At 43.8% G+C, this 23,699-nt stretch overlaps 1 pseudogene; it reads right to left on the bottom strand.

Moving 5' to 3' along the window:
• Nucleotides 1-5,746: 5,746 nt before the first annotated feature.
• On the bottom strand, nt 5,747-23,503 carry LOC128015512 (bMERB domain-containing protein 1-like; annotated as a pseudogene).
• Nucleotides 23,504-23,699: the final 196 nt, after the last annotated feature.

Here is a 23,699-nt window from a genome sequence, read left to right as displayed (position 1 = left end):
CACGCATAATGGAGACCTTGATCTTCGGAGGATCATTGGAGAGGTAAGCAGAGGAAGAGTTAGTCCTTAGAGTTAGCATACAGGTAAGGCCTTGTCGCGAACGAGACCAGATGCTGACTGAGTGCGTGTGTGTGGTATTTATGGTGCAGATGTGATTGGGTGATGAAAAGGGTCAGGTGGAAGGGCTCAGTACTCAGGTGAGGGCGTGCGTTGTGAATGAGTGGAGGTGGAACCTGGTGTGTTTGTAACAGTACTGCCCTCCCCACGGCCCGCTCCTGAGGGCCGAGGATGCCAACGACATGGTGGACGTCCTCTTCCCCTGGGAGCTGGTCGGTCAGGATGATTGGAGTAGAAGGTGTTAAGTAGGTTAGGATCCAGGATGTCGTTGCGTGGGACCCATGAACGTTCCTCTGGACCATATCCTTCCCAGTCCACTAGATATTAACTTGCCACAGGATTTGCTGAAACAGTTCTACTCCACCATCATTGAATCCACCCTCTGCACTTCAGTAACTGTCTGGTTCAGCTCAGCTTCTAAATTGGACCTCAGAAGGCTACAGAGGGTAGTCCGGACTGTTGAGCGAATCATCGGTACAACCCTCCCTTCTATTCAAGAACTGTACTTATCCAGAGTGAGCAAAAGGGCTGGCAAAATCACTCTGGACCCCTCACATCCAGCACACTCCCTCTTTGAACTGTTGCCATCTGGTCGACGCTACAGAGCTCTGAACACCAGAACGACCAGACACAGGTACAGTTTCTTCCCTCAGGCAATCCATCTAATGAACAATTGATAAAAACTATGGAACACACTACACTATTTATATATATATATATATATATATATATATATATATATATATATATATACATATATATATATATATATATATTTATATATATATATATACACACACACATACACTTATTTATCTAACACACATACTTGGCGTACACTTATTTTTTTTTTTGCACATAATATACGTGTACACACATAAATGCTTATTGTAATATACCTGTCATACATTGTCAATTTGTATATTGTCATTCCTTACGCACCTATTTGTATTGTTTTTTTATTTTTTATTCCTCATTGTATTTTTTGTTCTGGCAATAAAGCTCATTCTGATTCTGATTCTGATTCAAGTTGGCCACCATGCCGCCGGGAGTCCAGGATGTCTCTAACTTCATCGGCCGCGCCGTCTTCTAGGAGGAGTGGAGGGGGGGTTTCGGTTTTGCCAGGTTCTGTGGAAGGAGAGACAGAGGGATGGTGAGGTTTTAGGAGAGACACATGGAAAGTTGGGTCAATCCGGTACTCAGGGGGTAATTGGAGTTTATACGTGAGCGGATTGATCTGCTGAAGGATGGTGAATTGGCCAATGAATCTGGGACTTAGCTTGCGGCAGGGCAGGTGCAGGCAGATGTCCCGGGTGGACAGCCAGACCTTCTGACTGGGTAGGTAAGTTGGGGCCTCAGATCGGCGAAGGTCGGCTGTCGTTCTGTGTCTGCATAAGGCCCGCTGGAGTTGGTGGTGTGCCGCGTCCCAGACCCTCGCTCTCCCGGAACCAGTAGTCGATGGCGGGGACATCTGAGAGTTCACCTGACCAGGGGAATAGAGGAGGTTGGTAGCAGAGTACGCACTGGAATGGAGTGAGTCCGGTGGTAGGTTGTCGAAGGGTGTTCTGTGCGTACTCGGCCCACCCAAGGAACTGGTTCCAGGAGTTCTGGTGGCCCGTGACAGAAGGTATGGAGGAAGCGTCCAATCTCCTGGACCTTTCTCTTCCGTTCGACTGGGGATGGTATCCGGAGGACAGGCTGATGGCCACACCTTAGGAGTGAGTGGAAAGCCTTCCATACCTGGGAGATGAACTGAGGGCCTCAGTCCGAGACGATATCCTCTGGGATGCCGAAGTACCTGAAGATATGGTTAAATAATAACTCGGCCATTTCCATGGCCGTGGGCAGACCTTTCAGGGGGAGAAGACGACATGATTTAGAAAATCTATCCACTTTTTTCAAGAATGCAGGTATTATTATCTGAAGGAGGAAGATCGGTAATGAAATCCACCCCTAGGTGTGACCACGGGCGATTGGGAACTGCCAGAGGATGGAGCTTGCCTGATGGAAGATGGCGAGGGCTCTTGGATATGGCGCAGTTTGTACATCTGTTCACGTACCTCCTGACATCCGAGGCCATGTTGGGCCACCAGAAGCATTCTTTAAGCAACGAGAGGGTTTCATTGACCTCCAGGTGAGCAGTGCCAAGTGATGTGTAAGCGGAGTGAATGAGTGGAGTGTGCCATGTCCTGGGAATATACTGATGTCCCAAGGAACTGCACTGAGGGCTGATGGAAAGAGCACTTCTCGGCCTTGAGGTAGAGCTGAAAGGCCTTCAGGCGTTGCAGGACCTCCACAGCGCCTATAACCTCATCCGGATATGAGAGGGGGACGAGTGGAAAACTGCGTTCATAACCCCTACTGGCCACTATGAATATTGCGTGATGCCGTATGGACTTGTTAACGCCCCCTCCGTCTTCCAGGACTTTATTCATGAGGTGCTCCGGGAGTTCCTCCATGAGTTCGTCCTCGTCTACATAGATAATATCCTCATATACTCCCGGAGCCTGGCAGAACATCGACGCCAAATTATGGAGGTCCTGCAATGCCTGAAGGCCTTTCAGCTCTACCTCAAGGCCTAAGAAGCTTGAAGCAGCAGGGGAGGTAGATGGATGAATGTAACCCTGGGCCAGCGCCTCCTTGATGTATTCCTCAATGGCCTTCTCCTCTGGAATGGATAGGGGGTAGATCCTTCCTTTAGGCACTGGTTCACCCAGCAGCAGATCGATGGCACAGTCCCACGGCCAGTGTGGAGGCAGCTTGGAAGCCCGTTTGGGGCAGAACGTCACTGAAGGGGGAGTAGCAGGTAGGGATGGAAATGGATTGGTTTTCCACTGGGCTCTCTATTGAGGTAGAATAACCTGGAAGAGGTTCAGGGGAAGGCTTGGCTGGGACTGGACAACCTGAGATTCAGCTCTTGAAACAGGCGTCGCCCCACTTCAGGACTTCGGCCGTTTTCCAGGAGATGACAGGATTGTGCTGCTCCAACCACGGGTGCCCTAGAATGACGTCAGCGGTCGATTCCTCCAGAACCAGCAGATGGATTTTCTCATGGAGTAGTCCGGTTTGGAGGGAAATGGGACCCACACTATAACGTACAGATCTTCTACTCAACAAGGTAGCGAGTTTGAGTTGACGGCAGAGGGCGCCGGAGATGAAGTTGACGGCTGACCCAGAATCAAGGAGGACGGAAACTGGAAAAGAGAAAGGAAAAGGAACGGCAACTCGGAGGGTGAGAAGACAAGGAGGAATCTCGGAAGACGAGAAGGCTGGACATACGAACGGTAAGGACTCCATACAAACAACAGGAAAAGACTGGAATTTAAAGGGAGGCTAATAACAATAAAGTGACTGCACCTGGTGCAATTAATAGGAGTGCAATTACTGTGATGACATGACAAGACTAGAGCAATTCTAGTGCCTACGGTGAAGTGCTTAAGGGGAAGTGAGCCCACTAGTGGACACCCAGGGAAACAGAGACTAGACAGCATGACATTACCCCCTCCTAAACGGAGCAGCTGCCAGATGCTCCACCCGAACCCAAGGGAAACCCAAAGACACAGGAGGGAGGTGGAGCGGCGGAGGACCAGGGGGAGGGACGGAGGGCCAGATTAAATGGTAAAACAGAGACAAGAGGACCAGGTAGAATGGGGAAACAGAGATAAGACGACCAGGTAGAATGGGGAAACAGAGACAAGACGACCAGGTAAAACGGGGGAAACAGAGACAAGAGAAGTGCAACACACAACAAGGAGTCTAGGAGGGTGGTGGACCGGCGGAGGATCAGGGGAGGGACGGACATCACGTGACGCCCACCAGGGCGGAGCAGAAGACCACCACATCCGTGCGGCCGAAGCAGACGCCGCCCCAGGGCGAAGCAGAAGACCACCACATCCGTGCGGCCGAACCAGATGCCCCCCAGGTCGGGGCAGAAGACCACCAAATCCGTGATGTCGAACCAGACACCCCCCAGGGCAGAGCAGAAAACCACCACATCTGTGCAGTCAAAGCAGACGTCTCCCAGGGTGGAGCAGAAGACCACCACATCCGTGTACCCGAACCAAACGCTCCCCAGGGCGGAGCAGAAAACCACCACATCCATGCAGTCAGAAAAGACGCCCCCCAGGGCGGAGCAGAAGACCACCACATCCGTGCGGCCGAAACAGACGCCCCCCAGGGCAGAGCAAAAGACCACCACATCTGTGTGGTCAAATGGACAGGAGGACAAGTCTGGTTGGGCAAGTCTGAAACAAAGAACATGAACAAGTTACGAGTAGCCTCCATGGCCACAACAGGATCAGTCGGGTGCTCAGAGAGTTCGACTGAGACGTAACGAGATTCTGGAAGTTCCGCAGAGGCGAGGAGAGACTCTGGTAGATCAGCCGAGCTGAGGGGAGACTCTAGTAGTTCAGCAGAGATGTGGAACGGCTCCGGTAGTTCAGCAGAGATGTGGAGAGGCTCCGATAGTTCAACAGAGAAATTACGAGACTCTTGTACTCCCATGGTGTTTCTACTGAGTTCCTGAAGATCAATGCTGACTTGACTCTGCTCATGAAGATTATTGCTGACTTGCATTTGTTCATGAAAATCATTGGTGACTTGTATTTGTTCATGAAGATCAATGGTGACTTGCCTTTGTTCATGAAGATCAATGGTGACTTGCCTTTGTTCATGAAGATCACTGGTGACTTGAATTCTCCCATGAAGAACCCCGGTGACTTGACTCGGTCCTTGAAAATCACCTGTGACTTGACTCTGTCCTTGAAGATCACCGGTGACTTGACTCTGTCCTTGAAGATCACCAGTGACTTGACTTGACTCTGAAAGGTCAACAGTGACTAGCCTTGACTCTGGAAAGTCCATAGTAACTAGTCCTGACTCTAGAAGTCTAGACTCTAGAACTAGTCCACACTCTGGAAGGTCAACAGTGACTAGCCCTGATTCTGGAAGGTCAAAGGTGACTAACCCTGACTCTGGAAGGTCAACGGTGACTAGCCCTGACTCTGGAGGGTCCACGAGCACCTGACTCGACTTTGGAAGGTCAACAGGAACTAGCCCTGACTCTGGAAGGTCAACGGTGACTAACCCTGACTCAGTGGCTGGGGAGGAAGTATCAAAAAACATACTGCTGGATCTCAAGGGATGGAGTCCTTCTGTGACGATCGTTGCCCAGAGAGACACAGGGAGAGCGAGTGATCCAATTGCAGGTATTTTATTGTACAGGGTAATCCAAATCATGGTCAAACAACAGTCCAAGGTCAAAACCAAAAATCAGTCCAAAAACAAATAAACAAAAGAGGGAACAGGAAAGGAAAAGGAACAGCAACTCGGAGGGCGAGAAGACAAGGAGGAAGAATTTCGGAAGACGAGAAGGCTGGACATACGAACGGTAAGGACTCCATACAAACAACAGGAAAAGACTGGAATTGAAAGGGAGGCTAATGACAATAAAGTTACTGTACCTGGTGCAATTAACAGGAGTGCAATTACTGTGATGACATGACAAGACTAGAGGAATTCTAGTGCCTATGGTGAAGTGCCTAAGGGGAAGTGAGCCCACTAGTGGACACCCAGGGAAACAGAAACTAGACAGCGTGACATCCTGTTGCCACTTCCGAAAGTGTGCCTTTTACATTATAGAACAGGTGAATCCACAGCACTCTTTCAGCAAAGTGAGACCTGTCTTGGTTACAAAGGGAGTAGAGTTCTGCTGGGCTCTGGGCGGCCTCCTTCCACTGCAAGCAACATCTACATAAAAGAGTTTCATAGACAAAGAGATTTTTTCATACAAAAAGATGCAATGACTTGCAGTGAACCATTTTAACTGAGTAACAAGGTAACAAGGATATTTTCCCAGCACAGATCTGGCTAATACATTATTTGTTAGTTTATTAAGGAGTTTATAATCAGTTATGTTTTTTTACATACACACATAAATGCAATTTCTTAAGTCTTTGTTATAAAGTCATTTATTCTCACCAATTCTGTGTTTATTTGATCAAAATACAGTAAAACTCTATAAATTTGTGAAAATTATTACAATTATTATTAAAATAACAGAAGCAGTGCTGAAAGCACTAGTGGGAAACCCCAAACATTGTTGCAGCTGCAGAGCTGAAACCCGCCGTGATAAAAGAACCAGCACTGAAAAGATTGACAGAGCTTAACATTTCCCCGGGACCCGAGTGTGAGAATGCAAATGACCAGGAGTGTGAGCTGGCAACACCGTGTATCAACATGGGAGGACTTGAGTCAGTTGTCAACCATCATTCACCTTGGGATTCAACTTCTCCAGCTTCACCTTGTCCCTCCATCCCTCTGGCTCCTTCTTCCCTCCAGCTCCACTTTGATTCTCTGTCGCTCTGGCTCCACCACTGGCTTCCGAACCCCACCTCTGGCTCGGTTGCCTGAGTCACCAACTCCGCCTTGGCCCTCCGGATCCTCGGTTTCATCCTGGCTCCATGGCGTCTCCATTCTGGGCTCCTCTTCCACCAGCTCTGTCTCCATCGGTCAGCCCCTAGGTGATGTTGGCCCCATATCCTACATGGCTACTCCCACTGTTGACTCCACCATTGGCCGCTATCCTGGCTTTCCTCTGGATCCCTTCCTGGCTCCTCCTGCTCCGGGCTCCTCCCTGGCACCTCCCTCCATCTACTCCAAATGTGTTAGTGGCTCCACACTGGCCTACAAGGTCATGGTTTCACACATCCTCAAGTGTATGCACACGAAAGTTGTACACTTGTTAGTGGAAAGTGTTTTGTGACTGGCGTTCTAGCCACACTGTCTTTTGGAAATTGGCCATCCAACTTTCACATTAAAGGTGTATTTGGCAGCATTAGTGGCTCATCGATCTGAGTTTAGTAATTCTTTACTTGGGTCTGATGAGTTATACCTTCCTGAAAGGAGCTAATCATTTGTGTCCTCCATGTGATGTGAGTCTCCCTATCTGTGCTGAAGTAATGGATTCAGTAGTGTCTCATTGTGGCCCAATCCAGCATTTCTACCCAAGGTTTTGTCCTTGCATTTTATGAACCAGCCTGTTGTGTTGGCTCCACTGCCAGCAGATCAAACTGAAATATGAGTGGATTTATGTCCAGTTAAATCTTTGAGGGCTTACATTGATAAGACAGCAGACCAATTGTTTGTTTGTTTTAGCGATGTGCGCAGAGGTGCTGCACTTTCTAAATACACTGGGGTACACAGGTAATTTCTCATGTGTATGAGTCTGTGAGGCTGTCTGTACCTTCATCTGTTAACTGGCACTCTGCTCTACTTCTGATTTGGCAACATCTTGGGCAGTATTCAAGGGAGTGTCACTCTCAGAAATTTGTGCTGCATCAACTTGATTGGAGCGGAATCATCAGTGGCAAATCCTTTACATATGTATGTACATAATGTAGTCTTCTCTCCCAGTCTTCTCCTCCATAAAATGTGCTGCACACTAAATATTTGGGTTGAACTGTTCTGGAACAGTGTTTTAAATAAAACTTAACCACTGATTTCTAGTTGTGTCCTCTTTTGGAAGGCCAAACAAATAATTTTCACTTTCACAATGAAACAAACATGGTGCCGGCAGCAACAGCAAGAATCAAAGTTACTTCCTTCTTTGCATGAAGATTTGGGCGGCGTTATGTAAATCTTCCCACATCGTGATGTAGACATGTGGGGATATGTAACAACGAGCCGTTTTGGGGGTGTGGTTGACTCTTAACTTTTATAAAGAATATCTCTTTGGGTTTGAGACTTTAGTCTTTACAACTTTACAGAACTTCTTTATGCACTAAAAGTGTGCAACACTCCAAAGAGAAACTTCATAAGAATGAAATCATGGAATGAATCTGTACTTGACTGTCAAAAGAGTTCACTTCTTAACCATATAATTCAGTCCAGAAGGTAAAGCTTATGTTATGTTAATATAATATAATTGAATATGTGCTTTTACCAATTTATCAGCCAGATCTATTTGAATGCTGACCTATTAAAAAAAAATAACCAAATATTTCAGAATCCACAAAATATAGTAAAGGTAGGACAGGCCAGGGCCAGCAGCCAAAAAAGTTGTTAATTAGGCTGTAAATATAGTGTTTTATTATTGTGTTATTGTTATTATGTATTTTATTACATTAACAAGTTAATGTTGTACTAGGTGTTGACATTAAAGTTTGGCAATAGAGTTGCCAGTAAGGACTGCAAAATTGCGATCTATGTGTGTTTGAATAAGTATATATATGTCACTAGTGCATTTCTTGAGATCGGGGAGTGAGGTTTTCCTGCACAGCACTACTCACTGGCCTCCGTTACACTCACCCCCCAAGCCTCACTCCCATCCGGGTCACGGCACCAATGTAACCCCTCTCTCGGTGGTTCCTCGCTGCCGCACCTCGCACTCACTCCGAGCCAGCCTCGAAGCCGGATCTACGGCATGGGAGGCGAATGCACTAACAAGGAAGCAAAATGGCTAGAGCCACTAGTGTCTGTCGCTAGTGCATCTCTTGAGATCGGGGTTAACCAAAGTGAACATTAAAATCATAAACATTACTTTTTTTCTTCCAGCTGTAAAAGAATGACTTTCTCTTGGTTTGAGAGATTTTTGGTAGTTTGGACTTAAGAAATTCAACCATATCTTTGTCCTCCTCCTGTTCCCTGTATAGCAAAGGTAATCATGGTGAATATGAGGCAATGCATTATGGGAAGTCGTGGCTTAGTGGTTAGAGAGTTTGACTCCTAACCCTAGGGTTATGGATTCGAATCCCGGGCTGGCAATAACACGACTTAGGTGCCCTTGAGCAAAGCATCGAACCCCCAATTGCTCCCCTTGTGCCACAGCATAAATGGCTGCCCACTACTCCGGGTGTGTGTTCACTGCTCTGTGTGTGTGCACTTTAGATGGGTTAAATGCAGAGCACGAATTCAGAGTATGGGTCACCATACTTGGCTGAATGTCACATCACTTATCATTTGCTTTTTATGCTTGGTCTTCACGTCCTTCAGTTAACACAAGGTTTTCATATTATTGCTGGGAAATGAAATCTAAAAATATCATATGAGTTCATGTATCATTATCTCTTTATATGTTCATGGTATTCTCCTGGATTTAAAAAAGACTTCTGCTCAGCAGAAGTGAATGATTTGCTGATAGTTGTTAATATGGAGCTGCAATATAGTTATTATTTCTTAGAACTGATTATATAAATTTACTAAAACTGAAACAATAGATGAAACTAATACATAAAATATTCGAAGCTTTTTTGGGGTCAAATGCTTTTATATTATGTTAATATACTACCATTATTATACAAAAGGCAAAACATAATAATAAACATAAGAAGAAGAAGAATTCATTACATTTATATGGCGACGGCAGCCATATTGGGCGCATTTAGCCAGGATGCCAAGGTCACACCTCTACTCTTTTCGAAATACATCCTGGGATTTTTAATGACCACAGAGAGTCAGGACCTCAGTTTAAAGTCTCATCCAAAGGACGGTCGTTGACAGTATAGTGTCCCCATCACTACACTGGGGCGCTAGGACCCACACATACCACAGGGTGAGCACTCCCTGCTGGCCTCACTAGCACCTCTTCCAGCAGCAACCTATTTTTTCTCAGGAGGTCTCCCATCCAGGTACTGACCAGGCTTAGCCCTGCTTAGCTTCAGTGGGAAACCAGTCTTGGGCTCCAGGGTGATGAGGCTGCCAGCTAAACACATAAACAGATAAACAGATAAACACTGGATTCAAAGTCTAGATTCAATCTTAAAATTGTGCCGACGCCACAAGCACTGAACAGACTAGAGTGTGAGTAATGATTTTTTTCCCCTCAGGCCCTCCCGTCTGCCCCAGAATTGAGCTCAGTCAGAGATTTAATAAAGAGTGCAAATGAAAAGTGTGTTAGTCTCCTTAATTTTCCAGCATGCTGAAATCGGCTTACCAGAGACGCTCAAACTAGACGTCATCTACCAGGAAGTCTCTGGCCTCCACTAATTTATGAATCAGTTTCAGAAGCTTTTCCTCCTTCTGTTTGTCTTCATTAGACTTGTCATTATCTGAAAATGGATTTTTATAGTAATTTTTATTATTATTATATTTATTTTACCAAGCAACAACTTTTATCGTCTTGCTTATAAGGCCAGGCCACGTTTCGCCCTGACAGAAAAACAAAAGCAAGTTTGGACCATTTAGTGGCTTAATTTGTAGTGCATATTGTGCTAGTTTTAGAAAATTGTAAAAGCAGCTGAATAAAGAGAGAGATCTCATTTCTATAGGTAACTTCAGAACAGTAGCTCTTGAATTTTTACTGCAATATATTTAAGGGGCTTTCCCAGATCTCACCTGGAACAGACAAAAGCTTTTGAAGCTCTTTCTTCAGTCTTGTAATTTCTTTACATAACTGGATATCATCCAGCCTTCAGAACAAAAGGAAGGGCAAATATTTTGTTATAAAACTGTTCGAAAGCATGAGAAGCATTTAAAGACTTAAAAGAAAAAGTTTAAAGAAATAAAAAAAATAAAAAAATAAAAACAAAGCAATGTGATTCATGTGGTAACAAATACAATTAGTTAATTATATTATTATTATTATTATTCAAATGTAATTTATTTAGTTTTATGGTAATTTGAATAAAAAAAAATGTTTCACCAACAAAACTAAAGCTAAGTGTATGATCAGATAAAAATAGCTTTTTAAAATAAAAATTACAGAGTCAAATGTTTTACAGTGTTAAGCAGGTAAAAAGGAATTTCAGTTCAAACTTGCTGAATACGGCACACTGAACACTGTATACTGTCTGCTTTATTAAACAGTAATTAAAACAGGAAGCATTATCCTACCATAAGCATGGTAGGACAGTTGTTTTTTACACTGTTGTCTCATGACCTTGAAAATAAAATTTATAAAGTATTTAGTGCACAGCTTTAAAAACATAAAAGAACAATATAGTCTAAAAAACATTATATTCTAAATATACATGTCCAAGCTCCACTATAAATTTAACCTTTTCTTATCAATACAAAAGCATTAGAGCTAAACAAGGCAGACAAATGTATTTTTGTTGTTGTTTTAATATAGTACTATATATATTTTTATACGGCAATTAATTTTTATGTAAATCAAAATGTTAAAAATACAATGATTCAATTATGATGAATATATATATATATATATAATCTGATGGAATCCTTCAAAATGAGTCAAATACTGCACCATAAATCACACTGAACAAAAATAAACCATTATAAGGTCAAATGAGGAGAATGTGTCAAATATTTGTGATGTCTTTGAGTATATTTATTAATTGATCTAAACACCTTCTTTAAGCACAATAAAATCACAGCATTATTTCATGGATTAAAGATCTGATCATCTAAAATAATTCATAAACATTTTTATACATTTCCAAAGTTGTTCATACATAAAATGCTTTTAGAATCTGTCTAAAACCGAACAAAGATGCTGTCAATACTGTGCTAATGTACTCATGTATAAAATATTCTATGATATCATTGGTTATTAGATTAAATTATTTGAACCACTTAAATCACAGCTGATATTCAAATAACACGTGTTTTTAACAAACTGTAAAAAGCAATAACCTGCAAATGTTACCCTAAAAAGAAATGTTAGTGGTATAACTGAACATTTTTTTTGTGATCTAAAACAATATTTTTGACTTTAATAAACCCAGTTCATTAAGATGTTACCATTTTTTGCAGGCTAATTGAGTCAGAGAGAGTGCATTCAGTCTCTGAATTAAGAAAATATGCAGTCTAATGATGAAGCTGTACCATTGGATTTCTTTCTGTTTCTCTCCAGTTCAGTTGAGACAGACTGTGGGGGATGAGAACCAATCAAGCACTTGGGAAGAAATTCCCCACTGTTTTTGTGATAGGCAAAACTCTTCCCCTAATTGTCACGGCAAAGAAGACTGGATGCAAATGCAAGTTAATGTCTCTTTAATATGAGCTTTCCACAGATAGAGTCAGATGTTCAGGAATTGACAAGACAAACAAGCAGCAGGAGAGATGGCAACACAGGGACCTTGATGGGCGATGGTGTTCGTGGTGAGGGGAGTCCGTGAAGTAAACGTGGCTGAAGTGATGAACGAGGTAATCCAGAACGAGTGTCCACAGGAACTGACAGGCAACAGGAAACAGCGACGAGAAATCCAGAGCAGGAACAACTACACGAGAGACACGAACAACACCAGGACTCCAAACAAACGATCTGACAAACATGAGACGAAAGACAAGGCGTTAATATAGGCAAGATATAATAAGCTGCAGCTGCCGCTGATCAGTAATCAGCGGCGACGCCCACACAGAACAATCAGGTGATACACCCTGCAACCTACACACAGACAACAAGATGACACCATGTATCTATGAACCGTGACAGTACCCCTCCTCTCGGCGTTCCCACCACCCCTTACCTGTCGATTGAAAAACTGGTTTAATTTTGGAAACATGAAAGGCGGGATGAATCCTCCTGTACACGGGAGGCAATTTGAGGCGGACTGCCACCGGACTGCCACCGGACTAATGATTTTGGTGACAGTAAACGGGCCAATGAATTTGGGAATAAGTTTATTAGCAACGGAGTGGAGCGAAATATTATTAGTAGAAAGCCACACTTTTTGACCAACGACGTATACGGGTGGCTTTGACCGGTGGCGATCGGTCTTAGCCTTGGTGCGCGCCCTCACCTGCAAGAGAGTCTCACGGGCTCTGTTCCAGGTGCGGCGGCACCTCTGGACAAAGGCGTGGGCAGAGGGGACTGCAACTTCGGATTCCAGACTGGGAAAAACAGGTGGCTGGTAACCTAAGCTAGATTCAAACGGGGAGAGGCCCATAGAAGACACTGGTAACGAGTTATGTGCGTACTCAATAATAGAGAGTTGTTGACTCCAGGAGGAAGGATTCTTGGACGCCAAACATCGCAACATACGCTCTAAATCCTGGTTGGCTCTCTCGGTCTGACCATTGGTCTGGGGATGGACTAACTAACCGTTGCCCCCAGCAATTTACAAAACTCCTGCCAGAATTTGGACACAAACTGGGGCCCCCTGTCAGAAACCACATCCACCGGGAGGCCATGTATCCGGAAGATGTGGTCAATGACCAGTGTTGGGAGTAACGCATTACAAAAGTAATGCATTACAGTAACATATTACTTTTTGCTGTAACGCAGTAGTGTAAGGCATTACTAATCAATTTTCAGTAATATTTTACTCTGTACATGTTCAGTAATGTTTGCGTTACAATGCACTTTTAGCCCAAAATGTAATTTTTCAAAAAAAAAAAACAAAAAAAAAAACTAAAGACCGCAAGACATTAACGAATCGAAATATGAAGCAAATAAGTCATATTTCCTGTTCGTGGTCAGTCAATAGCTGCTTGTGGTGTTTGTTTTTCATTTAAATAATTTATGCGTTTTATTTCTTTCCTAGTAGCCAGTTCAAAGCGGCTCGCGCTCGCCCCGTTAGAAGCTCTGACAGAAAGGCTGCATGTGAGGCTGACAGAGAGACGTGTTTGAGATGTGCCGTTTTCCTTAATGCATAACTTACATTGCACAGGTATGTACTCCATCTGTAAATTATAAAAAATAACAATGGAAATATTTCCATTTTGCTGTCAGAAGTGCACGAGCTTTTGCTTCAGCGATTATCCGCTAGTCGAGTGCAGCCGCGGCGTGTATGCGCGCCAAACAGGTGAGCTCAATAAAAGAGGAGAGCAATAATTCTAATGTATACATTTTGCTGAAATATTTATAGTTGGACATTAAATGTGACATGTAGAATTTTAAACCTATAAGTAAGTGTATTTGTATGATAGCACTAACTGTAAAGTGTAATGGGGTAATCAAAATAGCCTTTTTACTCAATCTGTGATTTTTAACTTTAACTTCTGCTTTAATATATATATATATATATATATATATATATATATATATATATATATATATATATATATATATACATTAGATTGCAATGTTATGTTAGAATGTAATGAGATTTTAACCCTAATATATGCCTGTATGCTTACATTCACTTTGTTTAATCCAAATCCAAAATACCAAGATATAGACTACCTTATACCGCAAATCAGACAAAAAATAGAGAGATATACATTTTTCCTCAGATCGCCCAGCCCTATACAGAAGTGTGGAGTTTCATTTCGAGTATCATTTTTCCCTTTTTTTAAATAGCATAAAAACAAATAAATAGCAAAAATAAATAAATAATTAGATAAATAAACAGGTATGGTAAACTGCAACCCCCCCCCCCCCCCAAGACTCCTCCCGCCACGCTGATGGTACTCAAATAAACTTTACAAGGTTGGTTCTGCTGAAAGTAACTCAAAAGTAATACAGGGTAATGTAACGCATTACAATTCTGAGACAGTAATATTGTAATGCAGGGAATTACTTTTAAATGACAGTAACAAGTAATATATAATGTATTACAATTTGGAATTAACTTGCACAACACTGTCAATGACAGTGACCGCTGTCACTGGGTTGCCTTCGAGAACCGGTCCACAATGGTCAAAAAAACCGTATACCCTTGGGAGGGCGGTGACAAAATCTAGCGTGATGTGGGACCAGGGTCTTGAAGGGACAGACAGCGGTTGGAGTAACCCATCTGGAGGACGGTTGGAAGTCTTACCAGCGGCGCAAACCGAGCAAGCCAAAACAAAATCGCGGATGTCGCGAGCCATACCTGGCCACCAGAAACGTTGCTTGACCAAACATCTGGTTCGATTAACCCCTGAATGGCAAGCTATGTTAGAGCAATGACCCCACTTAATGACGCAGGACCTTAACTCATCCGGCACAAACATGCGGGCGGAGGCCTTACCCCTTCTAAGGCCGCCAGGACCTTCGATTCGACCTCCCATGTCAGAGTGGAGACCACTAATGTCTCAGGAAAAATACACTCGGGAGTGGACGGCGTTTGGATGGACCAAAAATACGAGAAAGAGCATCGGGCTTGATGTTTTTGGAGCCTGGGCGGTACGATAGAGTAAAATCAAAATGATCGACAAAAAAGTGCCCACCGAGCCTGCCTGGAATTGAGCCTTTTAGCTGATCGTATATACTCTAAGTTCTTGTGATCAGTCCAAATGATAAAGGGCACCCCCGAAACCTCTAACCAGTGACGCCACTCCTCTAACGCTAATTTGACCACCAACAACTCTCTGTGACCAATATCATAATTACTTTACGCGGGAGATAAATGTTGAGAGTAAAACGCGCAAGGGTGCATCTTGTTATCTGAGGGGGACTGCTGGGAAAGAACTGCTCCTACCCCCACCTCTGACGCATTGACCTCCACCACGAACTGACGTGAGGAATCAGGGGCAATCAGAATGGGAGCCGAAACGAAGTGACTCTTCAGTTTAGCAAATGCAGCTTCGGCTGCATCTGACCACCTGAAGGCCGTTCTGGGGGAGGTCAAGGCAGTCAGAGGTGCGGCTAGTTGGCTGAAGTTGCGAATAAAACGCCGGTAGAAATTGGCGAACCCCAGAAACTGCTGTAGGGCCTTACGGGAATCTGGATTTGGCCAATCCACCACAGCCTTAACCTTGTCAGGATCCATGCGAATTCCCTCAGACGAGACAATGTACCCTAGGAAGGAAACAGATTGTGCATGAAATTCGCATTTCTCCACCTTGACAAAAAGACCATTCTCTAACAGGCGCTGAAGCACTCGTCTGACGTGTTGAACATGTTCCTGGAGAGACAAAGAAAATATCAATATGTCATCCAGGTAGACATATATGAACTGATCAACCATGTCTCTCAACCAGTGTTGGGGCTAGTTACTCAAAAAAGTAATATATTACATATTACATATTACTCTCAAAAATAGTAATGCCTTACTTTACTTTATTACTCCCTGGAGAAAGTAACTAGTTATATTACTAGTTATATTACTAGTTACATCTTTTTTTCTTAATTACTCTATGATTGCCTGAGATGCATCAGATGGAGGGAGAACATACAAAGGAGGAGTGTTCTTTAGGGTCTTTATCAGTGGCGGCTCCTGCCAATTCTCTCAGGGGGGCAAATGTTTGCTCTATTAATGAGGATAGGTCACCCATTCAATTGATAAATTAACGGGTAGTTAAAGATGTAAAGGGAACCGAACTACTGTAGTATTAATTAAAAATAAACTGACATTAGGAATCAATCTCTTGCACTCCTTATTTTTCTATATCCGTGTTAACACTATTCAGCAGCATATGAAGACTAACACCAGGATGTGGTTTTTCCAAAAATACTTTTTACTTTTCGATTTCAGTTTAATAAGAAATAATTGAAGTCACATAAATCACTGTTTACACAACTCACTTATATTACTGCTCGTCAGTACACCTGTTCTCTAATCAGCGGTTAATTCCATCAGGTGCGTGATTTCACATAGAGCAGCTGTTACTACACAGAGCCGTTATTAACTGAGAAGATGCGCAAATCCACGTTCATTTTCAGCGTTTATTGGCACGGTTGTATGAACATATGGTTCACGCACCTGATGGAATAAACCGCTTTAGAGAACCGGCTTTACTGAGATGCGCATATTAATGCGTGATCGTGATCGGAGCACTCCTACAAAATAATTACTGAATCTCCACCCGTCGAAACTAGCTTTCTGTTGCTGGGAACCTTCCTCTGAAAAAGAGCTTGCCGTTGTTGACGCTTCCATTTTTCCCCATCTGTCTGAGCGTGCCGCTCTGCTGCCGGCTGTCGACCAATCAGTGATGGTAAATGATACCTCGTGCCAAACCCAGACCAATCACTGTTCCATTCACGCCCTCCTTCCCTTCCCTTCTGTTCTCTGTGTTGTGTGCCTTGTGTGTGATGAAGGTGCTACTGGCAAATGTAACGCAAGTAACTAGCTTGGGAAAACTGTAATAATATTACCATTTTCAGACGAGTAATGCCTTACACTACTAGTTACTGAAAAAAGTAATATTATTACAGTAACGCGTTACAAAGTAACACCCAACACTGCTCTCAACACATCATTAACGAGTGCCTGGAAGACCGCAGGCGAGTTGGATAGCCCGAAGGGCATAACCAAGTATTCAAGTGCCCTCTGGGGGTGTTAAAAGCGGTCTTCCACTCATCTCCCTCCCTGATGCGGACCAAATGATAAGCATTACGCAAGTCCAATTTAGTGAAGATGGATGCTCCTTGCAATCTCTCGAAGGCCAAAGACATCAACGGCAAAGGATAAGTATTCTTAACCATGATGTTGTTCAGCCCCCGGTAATCAATACAAGGTCGCAAGGAACCATCCTTCTTCCCCACAAAAAAGAACCCCGCCCCCGCTGGAGAAGAGGAAGGGCGAATGATCTTGGCTGCCAGAGAATCAGAAATGTATTTCTCCATGGCCTCCCTCTCGGGAACAGACAAAGAGTATAATTTGCCCTTAGGGGGAGACTTACCCGGCACTAGGTCTATAGCACAATCGTAGGGACGATGTGGAGGGAGAGAAGCAGCCCGGGACTTACTGAACACCTCCTTCAGTTCGAGGTACTCCTTGGGCACGTTAGACAGATCCACAGTCTCATCCTGCAAAACAGAAACAGACACTGTGGAACAAGCAGACAAAAGACAAGACTTATGAAAACTGGTGCTCCACTCCGTGACAGTACCCAGAATCCAGTTAATGCGGGGATTGTGCTTCCTGAGCCAGGGATGGCCAAGGACGATGGGAGCATGAGGTGAGTCCATGAGAAGGAACTGAGTCTCTTCGGAGTGGTTACCAGAGGTGATGAGTGTGATGAAATCCGTGATGTGTGAGAGAGTAGGTAGTGACTGTCCATTGAGTGCGCTGACGGAGATGGGGTGCTCAAGGGAGGAAGTGGAGATGCCATGTTGCTGAGTGAAGTTGTAATCCATGAAATTGCCCTCGGCCCCGGAATCCAGAAGTGCACTGCAGGTGACGTCGTTGGTGGCCCATCTCAGTCTTACCGGAAGCATCCCACTGCGCCTCCTCATTCCACAACATAAATATTAATATGTAAGGGATTATTTACTGTCAGCAAGTTATTACTGAAAAAAAAAAAAAAAAGAAAAAAAAAAAAACACACCTGAAAGGTGATCAGGACCCACCTATTACATTATTATAAAAATAAAAAACTAGAAAAAATACAGCCTTGTTTTGTTTTTTTAGCAAGCCAATCCGGTTTTAGCAAGCCAACACTAAACCAAGGCTTATCGGTGCTTCTAACTATTTAAGGTGAGAACACAGGAGGATACGGGTTCAACACGAAGGCTATAGAACCGAGCGAACATGTTGGGCTGAAGCGTCGTACTGCCAACACTCGAGATCCAAAGAGCATGCTGAACTCTTTCAGTCTCTTTCTCAAAAAAGTCAGGAAAGTCATCAGAAAGTCAGGAGCAGAAAAGTATAACCACTCGTCTCCAAAGCGAAAAGCTGAATATGCGTTGCAATCTGCTGCTTAATCATACTCACGCTGCGATCAGTGGCAGTTAGATGCAATCACTGCATACCAATATGCAATGGCTCATTTAGTTTACACTCATTTAATTTACACAAGTAAATTGGTCTCTCTAAAGTGAGATCCCAATTAGTTCCCTGAAAGGGAAACTTTCTTTAACAGTTCAATGATGCCTTAGTTGAATTGTCATAAAATTTTGTTCTCCCGCAACAAAATGTCTTGCAGATCAAAGGGGCTACATAATTTTGATTGCAACTGTATATCATTAAATATATAACTGTATAATATTAAATATTTACATGAAAAAATGAGTTTGCTCACATGTATCTGAGCTCAGATTCCCTCCTGATCAAAATGTCTCTGATCCGTTCAATTTTACAGAGTTCTCCCTCTATGTCCCCAACTTTTATAATAGACTCCGCCATTGAGACCACATCTGCCTCTGAAAACACAGAAAACAAGAAGATCTGGACTGAAGCCACACTGATCACAACCAAAAAGAGCTGAATACAGCTCAGATTGTGCTCTATAGAAAATATCAAATTTAATGAAACGTCTTCTCTCTCAAAATTAGCAATGCTTGTGAAGACTTTCCAAAACATTAGGTACATTTTAAGAGTCATCAATCTGTTTAAATCAATTCACCATCATTACACCCTGTTGCAAGTTTAAATATGGAATGATATTCCGGACTTTATTCAAAAGGAATTGCAAATTGTATATGCAATTGCGTTTTCAATTTGTGGACGCATAAAACAAATACAAAACAAATATAAGTACAACTTCTAATATAATATTTCAACCAATGTGGTTGAAGTTTTTACAGTATAAAATAATAAAGAGGCAAAGAAAATTATTTTACTATGGTAAATATGAGTTTATGATAGCGTTTATAATTAAACCACAGTAGCCATAATTTTACAGTAGTCTGAGACGTCATGAAATGTTCTTTAGCATCACAAACCATAAAATGTAGTCATGGTTCTGCTATGGTTTAGCATGGTTTCCAGAGATCTGGAGCTGATTCGGGGTAGCTCGGTGGTTTGTGACTGTTGTCTCGCGGCGTGCTGTCTTTTAAGGGGCCGTTCACAAATCAAGTCTTCTGCGCGCTCAAGTTCGTTATTTCCAATGTAGGTGCGCGATAAGCGGTGCGACTCGCTCGTTTATTTCAGTCTGCACCGCATCGAGTTAAAAACATCTCAACTTTTCAGAATGCTGCAAGCGCAAGAATATCAGACCTGAACCAGGAAGTTGGTCACCAGATCACACGGTAACCAGTTAAACCGTAACACCGGAGAGCGCCAAGATGTTTTCCTCTGAGGTGCTTTCGCATCGCAGTTGGGCTGCCGTGAAACACCATGTCGGTTTTGCAAAGGGAACAAAGGGCCATTTTATTTGTCCTCTGTTTAAAGTATTCCCATAATATTCAGTATTCTCTGTTTTTGTGATAGAATGCAACTTTCTCCATTCCCAATATGTAAACAAACAGTGTGACGCGTCGACGCATTTCACGCACGTCGGCATATTTTTGTAGTCGACGTAATCGATGACGTCGACGCATTGTTGCAGCACTAGTTCGATTCAATCGAACCAAACAAGACAGATGGACTAACTAAAGTTTTGTTCCCTTTTTTTCCCACTCCTCTGTCACCATGGACATTCCTGCTCTGGCCCTGCTATGCCTGGAACAGGGTGAGTGTCCGCTGGAAGACCACATACGGGACTTTTTACATCTCGTGTACCTGACTCATTACCCTGATCGCTCGCTCTGTGTTTTTTACTATGCCAGTCTGAGCGAAAGGTTGAAGGCATGCGTTCCAGCGGACATTCCCAGGGTCACGTCGCTGCTTTTGTGGAGCAGTTTGTTTTTTTGGACAGTTTTTCTCCATTTGACATGCCGATGAGGACATCTCCAGCCCCAACGGTATCGCCTAACCCCACCACAGACTGAGAGCCTAAGCCTGCCACGACACGTGAGCCAGCACAGAAACCTGCGACTGAGCAGCTCTTCGCCCTGAAGCCTGAGTCTCGAGAGTTATCTGACCACGTGCATGAGCCGGCAACACAGCCTGAGGGAGTGTTCGAAGAGATCGAGGGCTTGGAGGGAGCTGAGGGTGAGCTGCTACTGGTCACTGGACATTATATTGAGGAACTAATGGATGTTTTTCAAGAGGACTTAATAGACTGGATTGGGGAGGTAATACACAGTGCTCTTGAGTCTCCTATGTCTGTCCAGCTTTGAATCTCTTGTGTCTCCACTGGTTCTTACCAGCTCTGAATCTCCTGTGTCTCTGCTGGTTCTGTCCAGCTCTGAATCTCCTGTGTCTCTGCTGGTTCTGTCCAGCTGTGAATCTCCTGTGTCTCCGCTGGTTCTTACCAGCTCTGAATCTCCTGTGTCTCTGCTGGTTCTGTCCAGCTGTGAATCTCCTGTGTCTCCACTGGTTCTTACCAGCTCTGAATCTCCTGTGTCTCTGCTGGTTCTGTCCAGCTGTGAATCTCCTGTGTCTGCGCTGGTTATAACCAGCTCTGAATCTCCTGTGTCTCTGCTGGTTCTGTCCAGCTGTGAATCTCCTGTGTCTCCACTGGTTCTTACCAGCTCTGAATCTCCTGTGCCCCTGCTGGTTCTGTCCAGCTGTGAATCTCCTCTGTCTGCACTGGTTATAACCAGCTCTGAATCTCCTGTGTCTCTGCTGGTTCTATCCAGCTGTGAATCTCCTGTGTCTCCACTGGTTATTACCAGCTCTGAATCTCCTGTGTCTCTGCTGGTTCTGTCCAGCTGTGAATCTCCTGTGTCTCCACTGGTTCTTACCAGCTCTGAATCTCCTGTGCCTCTGCTGGTTCTGTCCAGCTGTGAATCTCCTCTGTCTGCACTGGTTATAACCAGCTCTGAATCTCCTGTGTCTCTGCTGGTTCTGTCCAGCTGTGAATCTCCTGTGTCTCCACAGGTTCTTACCAGCTCTGAATCTCCTGTGCCTCTGCTGGTTCTGTCCAGCTGTGAATCTCCTCTGTCTGCACTGGTTATAACCAGCTCTGAATCTCCTGTGTCTCTGCTGGTTCTATCCAGCTGTGAATCTCCTGTGTCTCCACTGGTTATTACCAGCTCTGAATCTCCTGTGCCTCTGCTGGTTCTGTCCAGCTGTGAATCTCCTCTGTCTGCACTGGTTATAACCAGCTCTGAATCTCCTGTGTCTCTGCTGGTTCTATCCAGCTGTGAATCTCCTGTGTCTCCACTGGTTATTACCAGCTCTGAATCTCCTGTGTCTCTGCTGGTTCTGCCCAGCTCTGAATCTCCTGTGCCTAGGATGACCACCTGCTAATAAGCCCAAGGGGGGACAAGGGGTATGTTTCTGAGGGATATTGTTGGACACTGCCTTGCGCGGCGGTGCCCCCACCCCATGGGCAGACTCACTGATAGTGGTTTACCCATTTCTAGCACATACCACCTTACATGGTATATTAATAATGCCCTATTCCCCTAAACATGTGTAATTGCTAATGTATGCTCATGATAGAATTGACAGATGAACTTCCACTTACAATTTACTTTAGCTATTTTATTTATGTTTCATTACAATTTATTCACTATATATAAATTATAATCTAAAATTATAGGATTAAAATGAATTGTAGTTGCTCAACACCACAGGAACAGTTAAAAAGTCTAAAATCACAACTCCAGAGGTTCACGGAACGAGAAGGGGGAGAAAGGATGGTGAACTTGCATGTTAGTAAAGGCAGGCGCATGAAAAAAAAAAACAGTTTGAAACAGGACACACCTTCTCTTTTTTAATTGATGATGGCGGTGCCTCACTTTCTCCATTTTTCGAGTTGGAAAGCATATATCTAAAAGTTCCTTCCCAGTGTGTCTGGTATGCACGTGCGTGCGCTGTCATGACAACAACGAAAACGTTGACAACATTGTAGTCAGCAGTTCAACTGAGGGGTGGGTGTGGCAACAGTAACGTGCTGAACTGTCAAGTAATGTTCGTTTGGCTGCCTGGGGCTCGAGGATTTAGAGCGACCAACTTTTTTTGAGTAAGCATTGATTATGTGTGACACAGTGTCAATTTGTGGGACGCATGAATTGGGCTTCAAATGCTGTGCGCGCACGCGGTACACGAACGGGTGGTCACCCTACCTGTGCCTCTGCTGGTTCTACCCAGTTCCTGTTCTCCTGTGTTCCCTCCCAGCCTTACTCTCCCACCTCCTCTCCTCTCAGCCATATCTCTGCTGGTGTCTTTCAGTCCCTCAGCTCACCCTCAGTCAGCTCCATCTGGGCGCTCTGATCTGCCTCAGGACTTCCAGTCTCAAACTTCTTCTAGGAGTGGTCCCCAGTCAAAGGGACTTAATAGATCTTATTTGAATGGACCTATTTGTACATGCTTTACTCTGATGATCTCCATAAGTTTATTTTTTGTTAGTAAGGTTCAGTAGCTGAGCTGAAAGCAACAGGTTAACTGCCATTTGTTGGGAGGGCAGACAGATGCACACATTTTAGCAAAAGCAGTGAGCCCAGTATATCACTGTAAACTCAACAAGAGCATGTTTTTTCATCTCTCTCTTGACTGATTGCAAAATATCCTCATTAAAATAAAACCACATAGCAAGCAGTCTACACAAAATATATCTCCGTGTAAAGCATTTAGGTTATTAATGGCTAAACTATAACACTAAACACTTTCCAACTTGCACTCATTTTTTTAATTAGCATAAGTTCCCCCGTTGCATATAATCTGCACAAACCCCAGTGGAGAAGAAAATACAAGTGTGTGATACTCTACTATACCTTTCACCAAAACGTTTGGACAGGTTTTGATACAGAGACAGGTGTAGGGATACTTGTTTGGTCCACATCTGTTTTCCATTTCGTGCATTCCAGGGATCCATGCTGACAGGATGATCTGCGCTTTTCATCCATCACACTACACTGGAGCTAAATCAAATACGAAAACGAATACCTTAACTTAGTTAAGAGAGCTCACTATAATAATGCAGCGGATCCAGCGGTTCTCGTTGCTGAGGAAAATAGTGACGGCTGTGGTTAAATAGACTCAGCAGTTGCATTAATGTTCCTGACTCCTTGACGACATCTTGTGGTCATCATCAACAACAAC

The sequence above is a fragment of the Carassius gibelio genome, chromosome A6 (genome assembly GCF_023724105.1).
Source record: "Carassius gibelio isolate Cgi1373 ecotype wild population from Czech Republic chromosome A6, carGib1.2-hapl.c, whole genome shotgun sequence".
NCBI lineage: Eukaryota > Metazoa > Chordata > Actinopteri > Cypriniformes > Cyprinidae > Carassius > Carassius gibelio.
Note: the sequence above shows the minus strand (reverse complement) of the source record. Positions and strands in the feature narration are given on the sequence as shown.